Genomic DNA, 20,993 nt, shown 5'->3' on the forward strand with positions numbered 1-20,993 from the left:
CAGGAGTCATGTCTAGAAAAATGTTGTTACAGCCATTGTTGAGGAGTACTGCCTGTGACCTCTTCAAGGATTTTTATGGTTTCAGGTCTCACATTTAAGTCTTTAATCTATTTTGAGTTTATTTTTGTGTATGGTGTAAAAAAGTGGGCCAGTTTCATTCTTTTTCATGCAGCTGTCCAGTTTTCCCAGCACCATTTGTCAAAGAGACTTTTTCCTGTTGTATATTCATTCCTTCTTTGTCAAAGTTTAATTGAACATACAATTGTATGTTTATTTCTGGGTTTTCTGATCTAGTCTATTGATCTATTTGTCTATTTTTATACTAGTTTACCATACCGTTTTAATTACTACTGCTTTGTAATATAAATTGATATCTGGAATTCTGATACCTCCAGTTTTGTTTTACTTTTTCAAGATAGCTTTGGCTATTGGAGGTCTTTCATGGTACCATACAAATACTAGCATTCATTGTTCTAGTTCTGTGACAAATGCTTTCGGTATTTTGATAGGGATTGCATTAAATGTATAGATTGCTTTGGGTAGTATAGAAAAAGTGTAGTGTAGAAAAATTTTAACAATATTTGTTCTTCCAACCCATGAGCATGAAATATCTTTGCATCAGCTTGAATTTCTTTCATCAGTATTTTATAGTCTTCAGAGAACTTATTCGTAGATATTTTTTTTGTTTCTGGCACAATTATAAGTGAGATTGTTTTCTTAATTTCACTTTCTGCTGTTTCATTATTGGTGTATAGGAACATAACAGATCTCTGTACATTGATTTTGTATCCTGAGAGTTTACTAAATTCATTAATGAGTTCCAGTAGGTTTCTGGTGGAGTCTTTAGGGTTTTCTATATACAATATCATGTCATCTGCAATAGTGAGAGTTTTGCTTCTTCCTTACCAATTTGGATACCTTTTATTTCTTTATGTTGTTTAATGGCTGTGGGTAGGACTTCCAGTACTATGTTGAATAAAAGTGGTGAGAGTTGACATCCTTATCTTGTTCCTGACCTTACAGGAAAAGCTCAGTTTTTCTCCATTGAGTATGATGTTCACTGTGGCTTTTTCATATAAGGCCTTTATTATGTTGAGGGTATGTTTCCTCTAGACCTACTTTGCAAAAGGTTTTTATCATGAATGATGTTGTACTTTGTCAAATGCTTTTTCTGCATCTATTAAAATGATCATATGGTTTTGATCCTTTCTCTTAATTGATGTGATGTATCACATTGATTGTTTTTGCAAATATTGAACCACTCTTGCATCCCAGGAATAAATCCCACTTGATCCTGGTGAATGATTTCTTTAATACATTGTTGTATTCGATTTGCTAATATTTTGTTGAGGATTTTTGCATCTATATTCATGAGAGATATTGGCCTGTAATTCTCTCTTTGTGATGTCTTTATCTGGTTTTGGTATCAAGATGATACTAGCCTGATGGAATGAATTTGGAAGATGTCCTTCCTCTTTTATTTTTTGAAATAGTTTGAGAACAATAGGTATTAACTCTTCTTAAATCTTTGGTACAATTCGAACGTAAAGCGGTTTGGTCCTAGACTTTTTTTAGGGTGGGGGAGTTTTTTGATTAGTGATTGAATTTCATTGCTGTTAATTGATAGTTTAAATTTTCTACTTTTTGGTAGGTTATACTTTTCGAGGAATTTATTTCTTTCTGGGTTGTCCAATTTGTTGGCATATATGTTTTCATTATATTCTGTTAACAGTTGTTTGAAGTTCTGTGGTGTTGGTTGTAATTTCTCCTCTCTCATTACTGATTTTTTTTTGTGGTCCTCTCTCTTTTGTTTAATGTGTCTTGCTAGAGTTTTTTTCAATTTTGTTGACCTTTACAAAGAACCAGCTTCTGGTTTCATTTATCTGTTCTATTGTTTTTTAAATTTCTATGTCATTTGTTTCTTCTGTAGTCTTTCTTATTTCCTTCTTTCTGCTGGGTTGAGTTTTCTTTGTTCTTTTTCTAGCTCCTTTAGGTATGTAGTTAGGTTGTTTGTTTGAGACTTGCTTTTAGAGGTAGGCCTGAATTGTTAGAAACTTCTCTCTTAGAACCATTTTTGCTGCATCCCAAAAATTTTGGGTCACTGTGTTTTCATTTTCGATGGTTTCCTTGTAATATTTTATTTCTTCTTTGACTTGTTGGTTGACCCATTCATTGTTTGGTAGCATATTATTTAACCTCCATGTATTTGTACTCTTTCCGGATTTTTTCTTGTGGTTGATTTCTAGTCTCATAGTGTTACGGTCAGAAAATATACATGATATGATTTTGGGTTTTTTAAATTTTTTTGAGACTTGTATTGTGGCCTGCCATACGATCTGGAGACTGTTTCACATGCACTTAAAAAGAATGTATATACTGGTGTTTTAGGATTGAATGTTCTGAATATGTCTTGTTAAATCCCATCTGTTCCAAGGTGTAATTCAAAGCCATTGTTTCCACATTGATTTTATGTTTGGATGATCTGTTCATCAATATCTGTGGGTTGTTAATGTCCCCTATTATTATTGTATTCCTATCAATCATTTCCTTTATATTTGTTATTAACTCCTTTATGTTTTTGGTGTTCCCATGTTGATTATATATATATTTACAATTACTATATCCTCTTACTGGATTAGCCTTTTTATTATTATATAGTGTCTCTCTCTGCCTCTTTTTGCAACATTTTTTTTTTTTTTTTGTAAATCTGTCTTGTCTGATATAAGCACTGCCACCCTGGCTTTCTTTTAACAATCATTTGCAAGATTGATGTTTTTCCATCCCCTCACTTTAAATCTGCGGGTATGTTAGGTCTGAAACTGTACACAGCATATAGATGGGTCTTGTTATTTTTTTAATCCATTCTGGCACTCTATGTCTTTTGATTGGAGCATATAGTCCATTTACATTCAATGTAATTATTGATAGATATGTATTTTTTTCCATTTTGTTACCTGTTGTTGTTTCTGTAGATTTTCTCTGGTCCTTTCTTCTCTTTCTCTTTGACATGGTTTGTTGGCTTCTTTAGTTATATACTTTGATTCCTTTCCATTGTTTGCATATCTATTACTGTTTTTTGATTTGTGGTTATCATCAGATTTGTATATAATCTCTACATATAGCAGTCTGTACTAAATTGGTGGTTGCTTAATTTTTATTTTTGTTTTTTATAGATTTTATTTATTTATTCATGAGACACACAGAGAGAGAGGCAGAGACACAGGCAGAGAGAGGAGAAGCAGGCTCCCTGCAAGGAGCCCGATGCGGGACTCGATCCCAGGACTCCAGGATCACACCCTGAGCCAAAGGCTCAACCACTGAGCCACCCAGGCGTCCCGGTTGCTTAATTTTAAACCCATTACTTCTCTCCCCTCTCACGTTTTAGGTATATGATGTCATATTTTGCATTGTTTTATTTTATGACTCTCTTACTGATTTTTACAGAAATATTTATTTTTATTGCTTTTGTGTTTTTTACTTTTCATGCCTTCACTTTTGGTCTCATTTACACTCAAAGAACCCCCTTTAATATTTCTTGTGGGGCTGGTTTAGTGGTCATGAACTCCTTTAGTTTTTATCTGATACACTGTTTATGTATCCTATTCTGAATGATAGCTTTGCTGGGTAGAGTATTCTTGGCTACAAGTTTTTCCCATTTAGCACTTTAAATGCCACTTTATCATGCTACTTCCTTCTGGCCTGCGCTATTTCTGCTTGAAAAATCTGCTGCTCACTTATGGGGTTGTCGTTTACCTTGCTTTTAAAGTTTTTGCTTGATCACTACTTTTTGCCATTTTAATTACTATGTTTCTTAGTGTGGACCTCTTTGGGTTGATTTTTTTGGGAATCTTTGTGCCTCTTGGATCTGCATATCTGTTTGTTTCTCCAGAATAAGTAAGATTCCAGGTATTATTTCTTTAAAGAAATTTCCTGCCTCATTATTTCTCTTTTCTTCTGAGATCTCTATAATGCTAATATATTACACTTGTAGTCACTGAGTTCCCTAAGACAATTCTCAATCTGCATAATTTTCTTTTCTTTCTTTGCTTAGTTTGGTTACTTTCCATTACTGTGTTATCTAGGTCATTAATTCATTCCTCTGTTTCATCTAGCCTGGCATTTATAGCATTAAGTGTATTTTTAATTTTATTTATTGTGTTCTTGATCTCTTTTTTTTAATAAATTTATTTTTATTGGTGTTTAATTTACCAACATACAGAATAACATCCAGTGCTCATCCCGTCAAGTGCCCCCCTCAGTGCCCGTCACCCTTTCACCCCCACCCCCCGGCCTCCTCCCCTTCCACCACCCCTAGTTCGTTTCCCAGAGTTAGGAGTCTTTATGTTCTGTCTCCCTTTCTGATATTTCCCACACATTTCTTCTCCCTTCCCTTAAATTCCCTTGCGCTATTATTTATATTCCCCAAATGAATGAGAACATACACTGTTTGTCCTATTCCGATGGACTTACTTCACTCAGCATAATACCCTCCAGTTCCATCCACGTTGAAGCAAATAGTGGGTATTTGTCGTTTCTAATGGCTGAGTAATATTCCATTGTATACATAAACCACATCTTCTTTATCCATTCATCTTTTGATGGACACCGAGGCTCCTTCCACAGTTTGGCTATTGTGGACATTGCTGCTATAAACATCGGGGTGCAGGTGTCCCGGCGTTTCATTGCATCTGAATCTTTGGGGTAAATCCCCAACAGTGCAATTGCTGGGTCGTAGGGCAGGTCTATTTTTAACTCTTTGAGGAACCTCCACACAGTTTTCCAGAGTGGCTGTACCAGTTCACATTCCCACCAACAGTGTAAGAGGGTTCCCTTTTCTCCGCATCCTCTCCAACATTTGTGGTTTCCTGCCTTGTTAATGTTCCCCATTCTCACTGGTGTGAGGTGGTATCTCATTGTGGATTGGATTTGTATTTCCCTGATGGCCAGTGATGCAGAGCATTTTCTCACGTGCTTGTTGGCCATGTCTATGTCTTCCTCTGTGAGATTTCTGTTCATGTCTTTTGCCCATTTCATGATTGGATTGTTTGTTTCTATGGTGTTGAGTTTAAGAAGTTCTTTATAGATCCTGGAAACTAGCCCTTTATCTGATATATGTCATTTACAAATATCTTCTCCCATTCTGTAGATTGTCTTTTCGTTTTGTTGACTGTATCCTTTGCTGGGCAAAAGCTTCTTATCTTGATGAAGTCCCAATAATTCATTTTTGCTTTTGTTTCTTTTGCCTTCGTGGATGTATCTTGCAAGAAATTACTGTGGCCGAGTTCAAAAAGGGTATTATTGCCTGTGTTCTCTAGGATTTTGATGGAATCTTGTCTCACATTTAGATCTTTCATCCATTTTGAGTTTATCTTTCTGTATGGTGAAAGAGAGTGGTCTAGTTTCATTCTTCGTCATGTGGATGTCCAATTTTCCCAGCACCATTTATTGAAGAGACTGTCTTTCTTCCAATGGATAGTCTTTCTTCCTTTATCGAATATTAGTTGACCATAAAGTTCAGGGTCCACTTCTGGGTTCTCTATTCTGTTCCATTGATCTTTGTGTCTGTTTTTGTGCCAGTACCACACTGTCTTGATGACCACAGCTTTGTAGTACAACCTGAAATCTGGCATTGTGATGCCCCCAGATATGGTTTTCTTTTCTAAAATTCCCCTGGCTATTCAGGGTCTTTTCTGATTCCACACAAATCTTAAAATAATTTGTTCTCTCTGAAGAAAGTCCATGGTATTTTGATAGGGATTGCATTAAACGTGTAAATTGCCCTGGGTAACATTGACATTTTCACAATATTAATTCTGCCAATCCATGAGCATGGAATATTTCTCCATCTCTTTGTGTCTTCCTCAGTTTCTTTCAGAAGTGTTCTATAGTTTTGAGGGTATAGATCCTTTACCTCTTTGGTTAGGTTTATTCCTAGGTATCTTATGCTTTTGGGTGCAATTGTCCATGGGATTGACTGCTTAATTTATCTTTCTTCAGTCTCATTGTTAGTATATAGAAATGCCACTGACTTCTGAGCATTGATTTTTGTATCCTGCATGCTGCCAAATTGCTGTATGAGTTCTAGCAATCTTGGGGTGGAGGCTTTTGGGTTTTCTGTGTAGAGTATCATGTCATCGGCGAAGAGGGAGAGTTTGACTTCTTCTTTGCCAATTTGAATGCCTTTAATGTCTTTTTGTTGTCTGATTGCTGAGGCTAGGACTTCCAATACTATGTTGAATAGCAGTGGTGAGAGTGGACATCCCTGTCTTCTTCCTGATCTTAGGGGAAAGGCTCCCAGTGCTTCCCCATTGAGAATGATATTTGCTGTGGGCTTTTCGTAGATGGTTTTCAAGATGTTGAGGAATGTTCCCTCTATCCTACACTCTGAAGAGTTTTGATCAGGAATGGATGCTGTATTTTGTCATATGCTTTGTCTGCATCTAATGAGAGGATCCTATGGTTCTTGGTTTTTCTCTTGCTGATATGATGAATCACATTGGTTGTTTTACGAGTGTTGAACCAGACTTGTGTCCCGGGGATAAATCCTACTTGGTCATGGTGAATAATTTTCTTAATGTACTGTTGGATCCTATTGGCTAGTATCTTGTTGAGAATTTTTGCATCCATGTTCATCAGGGATATTGGTCTGTAATTCTCCTTTTTGGTGGGGGTCTTTGGTTTTGCAGTTAAGGTGATGCTGGCCTCATAGAACGAATTTGGAAGTACTCCATCTCTTTCTATCTTTCCAAACAGCTTTAGTAGAAGAGGTATGGTTTCTTCTTTAAACGTTTGATAGAATTCCCCTGGGAAGCCATCTGGCCCTGGACTTTTGTGTCTTGGGAGGTTTTTGATGACTGCTTCAATTTCCTCCCTGGTTCTTGGCCTGTTCAGGTTTTCTATTTCTTCCTGTTCCAGTTTTGGTAGTTTGTGGCTTTCCAGGAATGCGTCCATTTCTTCTAGATTACCTAATTTATTGGCGTATAGCTGTTCATAATATGTTTTTAAAATCGTCTGTATTTCCTTGGTGTTGGTAGTGATCTCTCCTTTCTCATTCATGATTTTATTATTTTGAGTCTTCTCTCTCTTCTTTTTAATAAGGCTGGCGAATGGTTTATCTATCTTATTAATTCTTTCAAAGAACCAACTCCTGGCATGGGGCCTCTCCACCTTGGATGCCTTTTGTTTCTTTATTTCTTTTTTCCCCATCTTCCTACCTTGATAGAAGGGTGAACTCTTCTCACTATAGCATTCCTGCTGTTCTCTCTTTAAATCTCAGGCCCAATTCGTAGATTTTCAGGATGATTTGAAGGTTATGTAGGTAATTTGTTGGTGACAGGTGATTTGGGGACCCTACTCCTCTCCCATCTTGCTCCTCTTCCTGTTCTTGATCTCTGATTAGTTCTTCTTTATCTCTATGTTAAGGGTCTCACTGATGTCCTCTACCCTTTTCTCAAGTCTAGTGAATATCTTTATGATTGATAGTTTAAATTCTCTATCAGGCCTATTACTTACATCAGTTTCACTTAGATCCCTTGCTGTGGTTTGGCTCTGTTCTTTCATTTGGGTAATAATACTCTCTCTTCTCATTTTGTCTGACTTTTCTTTTTTTTTAATTTTTTTAAATTTTTATTTATTTTTATTTATTTTATGATAGTCACATAGAGAGAGAGAGAGAGAGAGAGATTGAGAGAGAGAGAGAGGCAGAGACATAGGCAGAGGGAGAAGCAGGCTCCATGCACCGGGAGCGCGACGTAGGATTCGATCCGGGGTCTCCAGGATCGCGCCCTTGGCCAAAGGCAGGCGCCAAACCGCTGCGCCACCCAGGGATCCCTTCGTCTGACTTTTCATGTGTTTCTTTCTGTTAGGAAAGTCAGCTACTTCTCTTGCTGTTAATGATAATAGCCTTATGAAGATGAGTTCCCTGCGGTGCCCTGTAGCATAGTGTCCCCTGTTCCCCAGGACATGGCACTTCAAGGAATGTCTCCTACATGTGTTGCATGTGCTTTGCTATTGAGTCTTGGCCCCTTTTTTCTTCAGTCTGGTTGTTTGCAAAGGCTCTCTTTGCCTATAGTGGGCAGTATTTGGTCCCCAATGGTGCAGGGGGGCATGTTTTAACACTGTGTGTGGTGCTCTGCTTGAGAAATGAGACTTGCCCCTGTTGCTCAGGAACTGAGGTCCCACCATCTTTATCCATTCATCTATTATGGGCACTTGGGCTTTTTCCATAATTTGTTTATTGTAAATAGTGCTGCTAAAAACATAGGAGTGCATGTATCTGTTAGAATTAATGTTTTCACTCTTTTTTTTTTAACTTGGTAGCTTTTGCATCATAGGGAAGTTTTATTTTTAACTTTTTGAGGAATATCCATACTGTTTTCCACAGTGGCTGTACCAGTTTGCATTCCTACCAACAGTGTAAGAGAATTCATTTTTCTACACATCCTTGCCAACACCTGTTATTTATTTGTGTGTTTTTTATTTTAACCCTTCAGACAGGTGTGAGGTGATACCTCATTATTAGTTTAGGTTTGTATTTCCCGGATGATGAGTGATGTTGAGTGTCTTTTCATGTGTCAGTTGCTATGTGTATGTCTTCTTTGGTGTAAGAGAGTGGAGCAGTTTCATTCTTTTTCATGTAGCTATCCAGTTTTCCCAACACCATTTGTTGAAGAGAATACCCTTACTATCTTAAGGATTCATACAAATCTCAGATATGAAATACTAATACACCAGTACATGAAATAATGAGGAAAAGACTGAAGCAGACAGTTCACAAAAGAAGAAATGCAGTGTCCAATAGTATGAGTAGATAGATGTTAAATCTCACTATTGATCAGACATGCAAATTATTTTTTTTAACCTAACGGTTTGGCAAATATTGAAAAATTAGTCTGCCCACTCCTGTCAAGGCTATGTCGAGACTGATACTCTCATACATTTCTAGTGGTATTGTGAGTTGGTGAATATTTAACTTTTCTCTAATTCTTTAACTCTGCTGGTTTATACCTTTTCCTTTCTCCTCAACCTCTAATACTCCCTCCTTCTGCTCACTGTCAGCTCATGAGCTGGCTTCCTATTTCACTGAGAAAATGAAAGCATTTGAAACAAAAATTCCACCAGCTCCTAGGCTTTCGTATTCTTACCTATGTGCATCTATGTGCCCACATGTTTTGCCTGCCTTTTGTTAACTGCAGATGACCTGTCCATGTTCCCATCTAAGGCCAACCTCTTTACTTACATGCCAAGTCACATCCCCTCTTGCTAACTTAAGGGCATCACTTTTACAAATCTTACTTCTTTCTCCCACATCATCAGTTTTTCTCTCTTAGTTGGATTTTTTCCAATCAGATTTATAAGCATGCATCCATATTAAAAAAAAATAAAGCAGGAATTCCTGGGTATTTCAGGGGTTGAGCTCCACCTTTGGCTTAGGGCATGATCCCAGAATTTCAGGATCAGGCCTAGCATCTGGCTCCCTGCTGGGAGCCTACTTCTCCCTCTGCCTATGTCTCTGCCTCTCTCTGTGTGTCTCTCATGAATAAATAAATAAAATCTTTAAAAAATCAAATCTTACTCTTGATCTTACTCCCTCCACCCAAGCTACTGTTCCATATTTCCTATTCTCTTACGGCCCATATGCCTTCTAGAGAGTTTTTTACACTTGAGCTGTTTATTGTCCCTTTTTCCTATTCTCTCTGCAATCTCTTTTACTGAAATTGTTCTTTATGAGGTCAAGGTGTTAATAGTCCTTGATCAAGTTAATAAATCTAATGGCCAGTTCTCAGTTTTTATCTTACTTGGCCAATCAGCAGCTTTTGACCCAATTGCTCACTCCCTCTTCCTTAAAACCTGTTCTTCAGTAAGCTTTAAGGGCACCACTGTCTTCTAGTTTCCTTCCTACTTCACTGGCTGTTGTTTTTGTTTCCTTTGTTGCTCCTTTGTCTTCTTTTGTACTTCTTATCTTTGGAGTGCCCCAGAATTCTATCCTTGGTGCCTTCTCTTAGTTTGCCCTACATTTTCTGCCTTAGTGATTGATATCATTCAGTCTCATGACTTTAAGTATCACCTGTTCATTGATGACTCCTAAGTATGTCTCTAGTTTTGATATCCCTCTTGAACTCCAGATTGTAATATCTGAGAGCCTACTAAAAATCTTAAGGAAGTGTATCTAAGTGGAAACTCATGATCTTTCCCCTAAATCTGTTCCTCCCAGAGCCTTCCCCGTTTTTATTCATGGCAGTCTCAGCCTTCTAATTGTTCATGCTAAAAACCATAGAGTCATCCTTGACTTCTCTCTCTCTTTCTCACACTCTATATTTTCTCTGCCACAAATACCATCAGTTCTCCCTCCAATATATGTCTACTTCTCACCATTTTCATTGCTACTTTCCTGGACAAACCACCATTATTTCTTGCTTGGATTATTATAACAGCTTATTAACTGTTGGTCTTCTATTTGCACTCTTCCCCTCCCCAAAACCTAGTCTTAGCAAAACAGCAAGGGTGAATCTTAAAAACTGATTCAGATCATGTTACTTCTCTATTCAGAATCCTCCAGCGGCTATTCATGTCAGTCTTGACCATGGCCTACAAAGTTCTGTCCTGACTGACCTCTGTTACAGTTGTTGTCTTTTCTCTTCTTTTTTTGTTAGAACCTTTGTATGTATTATTTTCTCTACTTGAGACATTTTTTCCTCCCATATAGCTATGTCATCACCCTTCTAGGTTTTCTTAAATGTCATTTTCTCAGTGAGGCGTTTCCTGACCATCTTATTTCGTAACACATGCTTGTGCACATGCACGTATACACTTGCATTCCCAAGGTCACCCTCTTCTTAGATTTTCTCCATAGCACTTATCTATATCTAGCACAGTATGCATTTCACGTCTTTATTCCGTTTGACTCTCATCACCCTATCTTGACACACCTACCCCACAATTTAAGCTTCCATGAGGGCAGTGATCTTTATCTTGTTCACAGTTGTATTCTTGCTGCGTATGACAGTACCTAGTTAGTAAACAGTGTGCAATAAATACTTGTTGAAGGAATGAATGATAGAGCCTTCTGCCCAAACAATTTTATATAAAAAGCCTTTAAGAAGTTTATACTCTTTGACTGATTAATTATAATTTTAGGAAGCTTGTAATTAATTAATTGGAAAGTGAACAGCAAATGATACCTACATTTTATCACGGCATTAAAAAAAACTTGTATTTAAATTTTTTTCAAGTATCATAAAGGGGAGAAAATAATAACATAGTCACTATTATAACATCTTCTACCTCCAACAGTTACCAAGATGTAGCCAAACTTGCTGGGATGTTTTGTTTGTTTCTGTTGCTCATGTATTTTAAAATAAATTCTGGAACACAAGTCATTTTACTCCCACATTCTTCAATATGCATTTGTAAAACATTTGGTCACTTTCATGCATAATAAGTACAATGCCATTATTACTTTTAACAAAATTAGGGATCCCTGTGTGGCGCAGCGGTTTGGCGCCTGCCTTTGGCCCAGGGCGCGATCTTGGAGACCCGGGATCGAATCCCACGTTGGGCTCCCTGCCTGGAGCCTGCTTCTCCCTCTGCCTGTGTCTCTGCCTCTCTCTCTCTCTCTCTGTGACTATCATAAATAAATAAAATCTTAAAAAAAAACAAAACTTATAATAATTTCTTGGTATCATTTTACTTGTCCATTTTAAAAGGATCTTCCTGGGCAGCCTGGGTGGGTCAGCCGTTTATGGTGCCACCTTCAGCCCAGGGTGTGATCCTGGAGACCCGTGATCGAGTCCCACGTCAGGCTACTTGCATGAAGCCTGATTCTCCCTCTGCCTGTGTCTCTGCCTCTCTCTCTCTCTCTCTCTCTCTGTCTCTGTCTCTCATGAATTAATAAATAAAATCTTAAAAAAAAAAAAGATCTTCCTGAATGTCCCAGAAAGGTTTTTTTGTATGTGTGTGGTTAGTTCAAATTAGGATCTAAATACAGTCCACAAATTAAAACCTTACATTTAATAGTAAAGAATTGGAAGCAACCAAATGGTATTGTGAAAGAAAACTGATCAATTATGATGGTCTCATCAACTCATGGCTATCTCTGTAATAGGATTATGAATGATATGATGTTATCTTTCTTTTTTTTTTTTTAAAGATTTTATTTATTTATTCATGAAAGACACACACACACACACACAGAGGGAGGGAGGTAGAGACACAGGCAGAGGGAGAAGCAGGCTCCATGCAGGGAGCCCGATGTGGGACTCGATCCTGGGTCTCCAGGATCAGGCCCTGGGCTGAAGGCAGGCGCCAAACCGCTGAGCCACCCAGGGATCCCTGATGTTATCTTTCTTTATACTTTTTGATCTTTTCCAACTGTTCAATACTGAGAATTACTGAGGAAAATATTTTTTTTGAAAAAATCTTTTTTAATATTTTTTATTGGAGTTTGATTTGCCAACATACAGCATAACACCCAGCACTCATCCCATCAAGTGCCCCCCAGAGTGCCCATCAGCTAGTCACCCCAACCCCCCGCCCAATTCCCTTTCCACCACCCCTTGTTCATTTCCCAGAGTTAGAGGACTCTCACGTTCTGTCACCCTCACTGATATTTCCCACTCATTTTCCCTCCTATCCCCTATAATCTCTTTTGCTATTTTTTATATTCCCTGTATGAGTGAAACCGTATATGTTTGTCCTTCTCTGACTGACTTACCTCACTTAGCATAATACTCTCCAGGTCCATCCACGTTGAAGGAAATGGTGTGTATTTCTCATTTCTAATGGCTGAGTAATATTCCATTGTATACATATACCACAGCTTCTTTATCCACTCATCTTTCGATGGACATGAAGATCCTTCCACAGTTTCGCTATTGTGGACATTGCTGCTATAAACATTGGGGTGCAAGTGTTTTGGTTTTTTTATTACATCTGTATCTTTGGAGTAAATCCCCAGTAGTGAAATTGCTGGGTCATAGGGTAGCTCTATTTTTAACTCTTTGAGGAACCTCCACACAGTTTTCAGAGTAGCTGTACCAGTTCACATTCCCACCAACAGTGTAAGAGGGTTCCCCTTTCTCCACATCCTCTCCAACATTTGTTGTTTTCCGTCCTGTTAATTTCCACCATTCTCACTGGTGTGAGATGGTATCTCATTGTTGCTTTGATTTGTATTTCTCTGATGGCAAGTGATGCAGAGCATTTTCTCATGTGCTTGTGGGCCATGTGTATGTCGTCTTTGGTGAAATTTCTGTTCATGTGTTTTTCCCATTTCATGATTGGATTGTTTGTTTCTTTGGTGTTGAGTTTAATAAGTTCTTTATAGATCTTGGAAACTAGCCCTTTATCTGATACGTCATTTGCAAATATCTTCTCCTATTCTGTAGGTTGTTTTTTAGTTTTGTTGACTGTTTCTTTTGCTGTGCAGAAGCTTTTTATCTTGTTGAAGTCCCAATAGTTCATTTTGGCTTTTGTTTCCCTTGCTTTCATAGATGTATCTTGCAAGAAGTTGCTGTGGCCATGTTCAAAAAGGGTGTTGCCTGTGTTCTACTCTAGGATTTTCATGAATTCTTCTCAGACATTTAGATCTTTCATCCATTTTGAGTTTATCTTTGTGTATGGTGTGAAGAATGGTCTAATTTCATTCTTCTGCATGTGGATGTCCAATTTTCTCCACACTATTTAATGAAGAGACTTCTTTTTACAAGCGGATAGTCTTTCCTGCTTTGTCGAATATTAGTTGACCATAGAGTTAAGGACCCATATCTGTATTCTCTGTTCTGCTCCATTAATCTATGTGTCTCTTTTTGTGACGGTACCACACTGTCTTGATGATCACAGCTTTGTAGTACAACCTGAAATCTGGCATTGTGATGCCCCCGGCTCTGGTTTTCTTTTTAAGTATTCCCCTGGCTATTTGGGGTCTTTTCTGATTCCACACAAATCTTAAGATGATTTGTCCCAACTCTCTGATGAAAGTTCATGGCATTTTGATAGGAATTGCATTAAATGTGTAAATTGCCCTGGGTAGCTTTGACATTTTCACAGTATTAATTTTTCCAATCCTTGAGCATGCAATATTTTTCCATCTCTTTGTGCCTTCCTCCTTTTCTTTCAGAAGTGTTCTGTAGTTTTTAGGGTATAGATCCTTTACCTCTTTGGTTAGGTTTATTCCTAGGTATCTGGTGCTTTTGGGTGCAATTTTAAATGGTACTGACTCCTTAATTTCTCTTTCTTCAGTCTCACTGTTGGTGTATAGGAATGCCACTGATTTCTGGGCATTGATTTTGTATCCTGCCACACTGCTGAATTGCTGTATGAGTTCTAGCAATCTTGGGGTGGAGTCTTTTGGATTTGCTATGTAGACTATTATGTCATCTATGAGTAGGGAGTGTTTGACTTTTTCTTTCCTAATTTGACTGCCTTTTATTTCTTTGTTGCCTGATTGCTGAGGCTAGGACTTCTAGTCCTATGTTGAATAGTGGTGGTGAGAGTGGACATCCCTGTCTAATTCCTGATCTTAGGGGAAAGGCTACGAGTGTTTCCCCATTGAGAATGATATTTGCTGTGGGTTTTTCGTAGATGGCTTCTAAGATGCTGAGGAATGTTCCCTCTATCCCTACAGTCTGAAAAGTTTTGATCAGTCAATGGATGCTGTGTTTTGTCAAGTGCTTTCTCTACATCTATTGAGAAACCATATGGTTCTTTTTTCTCTTATTGATATGATCTATCATGTTGATTGTTTTATGAGTGTTGAACCGGCCTTGCATCCCAGGGATAAATCTCACTTGGTCATGGTGAATAATCTTCTTAATGTATTGTTGGATCCTATTGGCTAGTATCTTGTTGAGGATTTTTGCATCTGTGTTCATCAGGGATATTGGTCTATAATTCTCCTTTTTCTCCTTTTTGGTTGGATCTATGTCTGGTTTGGAATTAAGGTGATGCTGGCCTCATAGAACGAGTCTGTAAGTATTCCATCCCTTTTTTTCTTTCAGAACAGCTTTAGAAAAATAGGTATGGTTTCTCCTTTAAACATTTGATAGAATTTCCCTGGGAAGCCATCTGGCCCTGGACTTTTGAGTCTTGGAAGGTTTTTGATGACTGCTTCAATGTCCTCCCTGGTTATCGGCCTCTTCAGGTTTTATATTTCTTCTTCTTCCAGTTTTAGAAGTTTGTGGCTTTCCAGGAATGCGTCCATTTCTTCTAGATTGCCTAATTTATTGGTCTATAGCTGCTCATAATATGTTTATAAAATCGTTTGTATTTCCTTGATATTGGTGGTGATCTCTCTGTTTTCATTCATGATTTTATTAGAGTCTTTTTTGTTTTTAATAAGGCTGGCTAATGGTTTATCTATCTTATTAATTCTTTCAAAGAACCAACTCCTGGTTTTGTTGATCTGTTCCACAGTTATTCTGGTCTCTGTTTCATTGAGTTCTACTCGATTCTTCATTAACTCTCTTCTTCTGCTGGGTGTAGGATCTATTTGCTGTTTTTTCTCTAGCTCCTTTAGGTGTAAGGTTAGCTTTTGTATTTGAGTCCTTTCCAGTTTTTGAGTGGATGCTTGTATTGCGATGTATTCCCCCCTCAGGACTGCTTTTGATGCATCCCAAAGATTTTGAAGGGTTGTATCTTCATTCTCATTAGTTTCCATGAATCTTTTTAATTCTTCCTTAATTTCCTGGTTGACCCTTTCATCTTTTAGCAGGATGGTCCTTAACCTCCACGTGTTTGAGGTCCTTCCAAACTTCTTGTTGTGATTTAGTTCTAATTTCAAGGCATTATGGTCTGAGAATATGCAGGGACGATCCCAATCTTTTGGTATTGGCTCAGACCCGATTTGTGACCCAGTATGTGGTCTTCTGGAGAAAGTTCCATGTGCACTTGAGAAGAATGTGTATTCAGTTGAGTTTGGATGTAAAATTCTGTAGATATCTGTGAAATCCATCAGGTCCAGTGTATCATTTAAAGCTCTTGTTTCTTTGGAGATGTTGTGTTTAGAAGACCTATCAAGTATAGAAAGCACTAGATTGAAGTCACCAAGTATAAGTGTATTATTATCGAAGTATTTATTCACTTTGGTTATTAATTGATTGATATATTTGCCAGCTCCCACACTCAGGGCATATATATTGATGATTGTTAAGTCCTCTTGTTGGATAGATCCTTTAAGTATGATATAGTGTCCCTCTTCATCTCTCATTTCAGTCTTCGGGGTAAATTTTAGTTTATCTGATATAAGGATGGCTACCCTGCTTTCTTTTGAGGACCATTCGAATGGTAAATGGTTCTCCAACCTTTTATTGTCAGGCTGTAGGTATCCCTCTGTCTAAAATGAGTCTCTTGTAGACAGCAAATAGATGGGTCCTGCTTTTTTATCCAGTCTGAAACCCTGCGCCTTTTGATGGGTCATTAAGCCCATTCACGTTCAGAGTTACTATTGAAAGATATGAGTTTAGTGTCATCATGATATCTATTCAGTCCTTGTTTTTGTGGAATGTTCCACTGAACTTCTTCTTAAAGGGGAATTTTAAGAGTCCCCCTTAACATTTCTTGGAGAGCTGGTTTGGAGGTCACATATTCTTTCAGTTCCTGCCTGTCTTGGAAGCTCTTTATCTCTCCTTCCATTTTGAATGAGAACCTTGCTGGATAAAGTATTCTTGGTTGCATGTTCTTCTCATTTAGGACCCTGAATATATCCTGCCCGCCCTTTCTCGCCTGCCAGGTCTCTGTGGAGAGGTCTGGTGTTACCCTACTCCTCCTCCCCATAAAAGTCAGGTATTTCTTGTCTCTTGCTGCTTTAAGGATCTTCTCTTTATCTTTGGAATTTGCAAGCTTCACTATTAAATGTTGAGGTGTTGAACGGTTTTTCTTGATTTTACAGGGGGATCTCTCTATTTCCTGGATCTGAGTGCCTGTTTCCCTTCCCAGATTAGGAAAGTTTTCAGCTATGATTTGTTCAAATACATATTCTGGCCCTCTGTCCCTTTTGGCGCCCTCGGGAACCCCATGTAAAAGTAGCTTTTTCTTCCTCAGGCTGTCGTTTATTTCCCTTAATCTATCTTCATGGTCTTTTGTCTGTCTCTTTTTTCCTCAGTTTCCCTCTTTGCCATCAACTTGTCTTCTATGTCACTCACTCTTTCTGCCACCTCGTTAACCCTCGTCGTTAGGACTTCTAGTTTGGATTGCATCTCATTCAGTTGATTTTTAATTTCTGCCTGATTAGCTCTAAATTCTGCAGTCATGAAGTCTCTTGAGTCCTTTATGCTTTTTTCTAGAGCCACCAGTAGCTTTATAATAGTGCTTCTGAATTGGCTTTCTGACATTGAATTGTAATCCAGATTTTGTAACTCTGTGGGAGAGAGGACTGTTTCTGATTCTTTCTTTTGAGGTGAGGTTTTCCTTCTAGTCATTTTGCTCAGTGCAGAGTGGCCAAAAATAAGATGTATTGGGAAAAGGAGAGAAGGAGAGAAAAGAGAAAAAGAAAATAGAAAAGAAGGAAGAAAAAAGAGAAGAGAAAGAAAAAGAAAGAAAGGGAAAAAAAGGGTGGGAGAAGCAAACAAATCAAAAAGCAAAAAGCAAAAAAAAAAACCAAAAAAAAAAAAAAACACCCGGGGGAGTAAGTATCTCCTGATTCTATATACTTTAAGTCCCTTGACTTCCCCTGGAACTTGCCCGTCTAGTTGGTCGTCTGGGGTAGGGGCCTGATGTGCTGAATTTCAGGTGTTAGTACTTGGGGGAGCTGCTCTGCCCCCTGCCTGGTTGTAGGGCTCATTGGGGGTTGTTTACCCTGTGAGGCCCCAGGAGGAACAACCGCAGTGGTTGCTCTGGAAACCTGGATTCAGCCCCCGCAGTAACTCCGGAGCTCTCAGTCTGCAGGGCCTGGAGGCTCTGGGGCAGGGCCGCTGATCTGCTCAGCTCGAGGCAGGAGGGTCCTTGCAGTCCTGGGCCCTCCTGGCCTCTGCCTGCCCCGGAGGGAGGTAGGATCCTGGGCTGTGTCCCCGGCGCCCTGTGCTCCGAGGCCTGTGCTGTTGGATTTGTGCTCCCAGTCGCGCAGCCCCCTCCACGCGGAGCCTCTGCCCGAGCCCCGCTTTGCTGCTCCTGGCACGGTGCATCCCCCTCCGCAGGGAGCCTCTTCCTCTGCTGGAGCCACCTCCAAGCTCCTCCCGGGGCACACAGCCCCCTCTCCGTGGAGCCGCCGCTGGAGCCCCTCTGACCTGCTCCCGGGTCAATGCATGCGGGGGCTGCAGTCCTTTAGGGAGCTCGGCACACTCTACCCGGTGCGCAGTTGCTCTGTTAGTGTCCCAGGGAGCCTGAGCGCATCCCCGCCCCTCATGGGGCCCTGCTCTAACTCCCTGCAAGTGCCTTTCTGCCCGGGAAGATTGGTGAAGCTCCTGCTTCTCCGGGCGGGGCTTTCCTGTCCTGGGGACACTCGCGCTGGCCTTAGCCTGGCTCTTCGTGGGGCCCCTCGCCCTTGGATGCCTTTTGTTTCTTTAATTCTTTCCCTGCCCCCCCCTTCCTACCTTGATAGAAGGGCGAACTCTTCTCACTGTAGCATTCCAGCTTTCTCTCTTTAAATCTCAGGCTGAATTCGTAGATTTTCAGGATGATTTGAAGGTTATCTAGGTAATTTGGTGGGGACCGGTGATTTTGGGACCCTACTCTTCCGCCATCTTGCCCCTCCTCTCTGGTGTAGGTTTTTTTTTGCTGTTCTCCAGTGCCTTTAGGAGCAAGGTTCGCTTTTGTATTTGAGTTTTTTCCAGTTTTTTGAGGTATGCTTTTATTGCGATGTATTTCCTCCTCAGGACTACTTTTGCTGTATCCCAAAGATTTTAAATGGTTGTATCTTCATTCTCATTAGTTTCCATGAGTCTTTTTAATTCTTCTCTAACTTCCTGGTTGACCCTTTCATCTTTTAGCAGGATGCTCTTTAACCTCCAGTGTTTGGATTTCTTCCAAGTTTCTTCTTGTGATTGAGTTCTAGTTTCAAGGCATTATGGTCTGAAAACATGCAGGGTAAAATCCCAAATTTTTGGTATCTGTTGAGACCTGACTTGTGACCCAGTATGTGGTCTATTCTGGAGAAAGTTCCGGGATCCCTGGGTGGCGCAGCGGTTTAGCGCCTGCCTTTGGCCCAGGGCGTGATCCTGGAGACTTGGGATCGAATCCCACGTCGGGCTCCCGGTGCATGGAGCCTGCTTCTCCCTCTGCCTGTGTCTCTGCCTCTCTCTCTCTCTCTGTGACTTCATAAATAAATTAAAAAAAAAAATTTAAAAAAAAAAAAAAAAAAGAAAGTTCCATGTGCACTTGAGAAGAATGTGTATTCAGTTGCGTTTGGATGTAAGGTTCTGTAAATATCTGTGAAATCCATGTGTTCCAGTGTATCATTTAAAGCTCTTGTTTCTTTGGAGATGTTGTGCTTAGAATATCTGTCATTTGTAGAAAGTGCCATGTTGGAAGTCTCCCAGTATAAGTGTATTATCATTTAAGTGTGTGTTTACTTTTGTTATTAATTGATATACTTGCAGCTCTCACATTAGGGGCATAAATATTCATGATTTTTAGATCCTAGTGTTGGAGAGATCCTTTAAGTATGATATAGTGTCCCTCTTCATCTCTTACCACAGTCTTTGGGATAAACTTTAATTTATCTGATATGAAAATTGCTACCCCAGCTTCCTTTTGAGGACCATTTGAATGGTAAATGGTTCTCCATACTTTTATTTTCAGGCTGTAGGTGTCCTTAGGTCTCAGATGAGTCTCTTGTAGACAGCAAATAGATGGGTCTTGGTTTTTTATCCAGTCTGAAACCCTGTGCCTTTTGATGGAGTCATTACGGCCCCAGGCCCATTGACATTCAGAGTTACTATTGAAAGATATGAATTTAGTGTCATCATAATACCTATTCATCCTTGTTTCTGTGGATTGTTTCTTTGGGCTTTCTCTTTCTTTTACACAGTGTCCCTTAATATTTCTTGCAGAGCTGGTTTGGTGGTCACATATTCTTTCAATTTCTGCCTATCTTGAAAGCTCTTTATGTCTTCTATTCTGAATGAGAGCCTTGCTGGATAAAGTATTCTTGGCTGCATGTTCTTCTGAATATAGGACCCTGAATATATCCTGCCAGGCTTTCCTGGCCTGCCAGGTCTCTGTGGAGAGGTCTGCTGTTAACCTAATACTTCTCCCCATTTAAGTTAGGGATCTCTTGTCTCTTGTTGCTTTAAGGATCTTCTCTTTATCTTTGGAATTTGCAAGTTTAACTATTAAATGTCGAGGTGTTGAACAGTTTTTATTGATTTTAGGGGAGATCTCCTCTCTATCTCCTGGATCTGAATGCCTGTTTTCCTGCCTAAGTTAGAGAAGTTGTCAGCTATAATTTGTTCAGATATTCTTTCTGGGCCTCTGTCCCTCTTGGTGCGCTCTGGAACCCCAATTAAACATAGATATTTTCTTCTGAGGCTATTATTTGTTTCCCTTAACCTTTCCTCTTGGTCTCTTAATCGTGTTTCTCTTTTTTCCTCAGTTTCCTTCCTTGCCATCAACTTGTTCTAGGTCACTCACTCTTCTGCCTCATGAACCCTCATCGTTAGGACCTCCACTTTGAATTGCATCTCATTTAATTGATTTTTAATTGTGACCTGATTAGATCTAAATTCTGCCTTCATGAAGTCTCTTGAATCCTTTATGCTTTTTTCCAGAGCCACCAGTAGCTTTATTATTGTGCTTTTGAATTGGCTTTCTGACATCGAATTGTAATCCAAATTCTGTAACTCTGTGGGAGAGAGTACTGTTTCTGATTCTTTCTTTTGTGGTGAGTCCTTTCTAGTCATTTTGCTCAGTGCAAAGTGGCTAAAAACGAGTTAGACTTGTTAGAAGCGCAAGCTCTTTTCTATGTAGTGTTCCAGCTGTTCTCTCTTTAAGTCTCAGTTTGAATTCGTAATTTTTCAGGTTGATTTGAATGTTATCTAGGTAAGTTGGTGGGCACAGGTGAT

General features: G+C 39.3%; 1 protein-coding gene across 5 annotated transcripts in view; it reads left to right on the forward strand.

Annotated features, from left to right (window-relative positions):
• FAM120C (family with sequence similarity 120 member C) overlaps window positions 1-20,993 on the forward strand; it is a 162,732-nt gene that overhangs the window by 28,075 nt on the left and 113,664 nt on the right. The window lies entirely within an intron of this gene.

Source organism: Canis aureus, chromosome X, assembly GCF_053574225.1.
Source record: "Canis aureus isolate CA01 chromosome X, VMU_Caureus_v.1.0, whole genome shotgun sequence".
Taxonomy (NCBI): domain Eukaryota; kingdom Metazoa; phylum Chordata; class Mammalia; order Carnivora; family Canidae; genus Canis; species Canis aureus.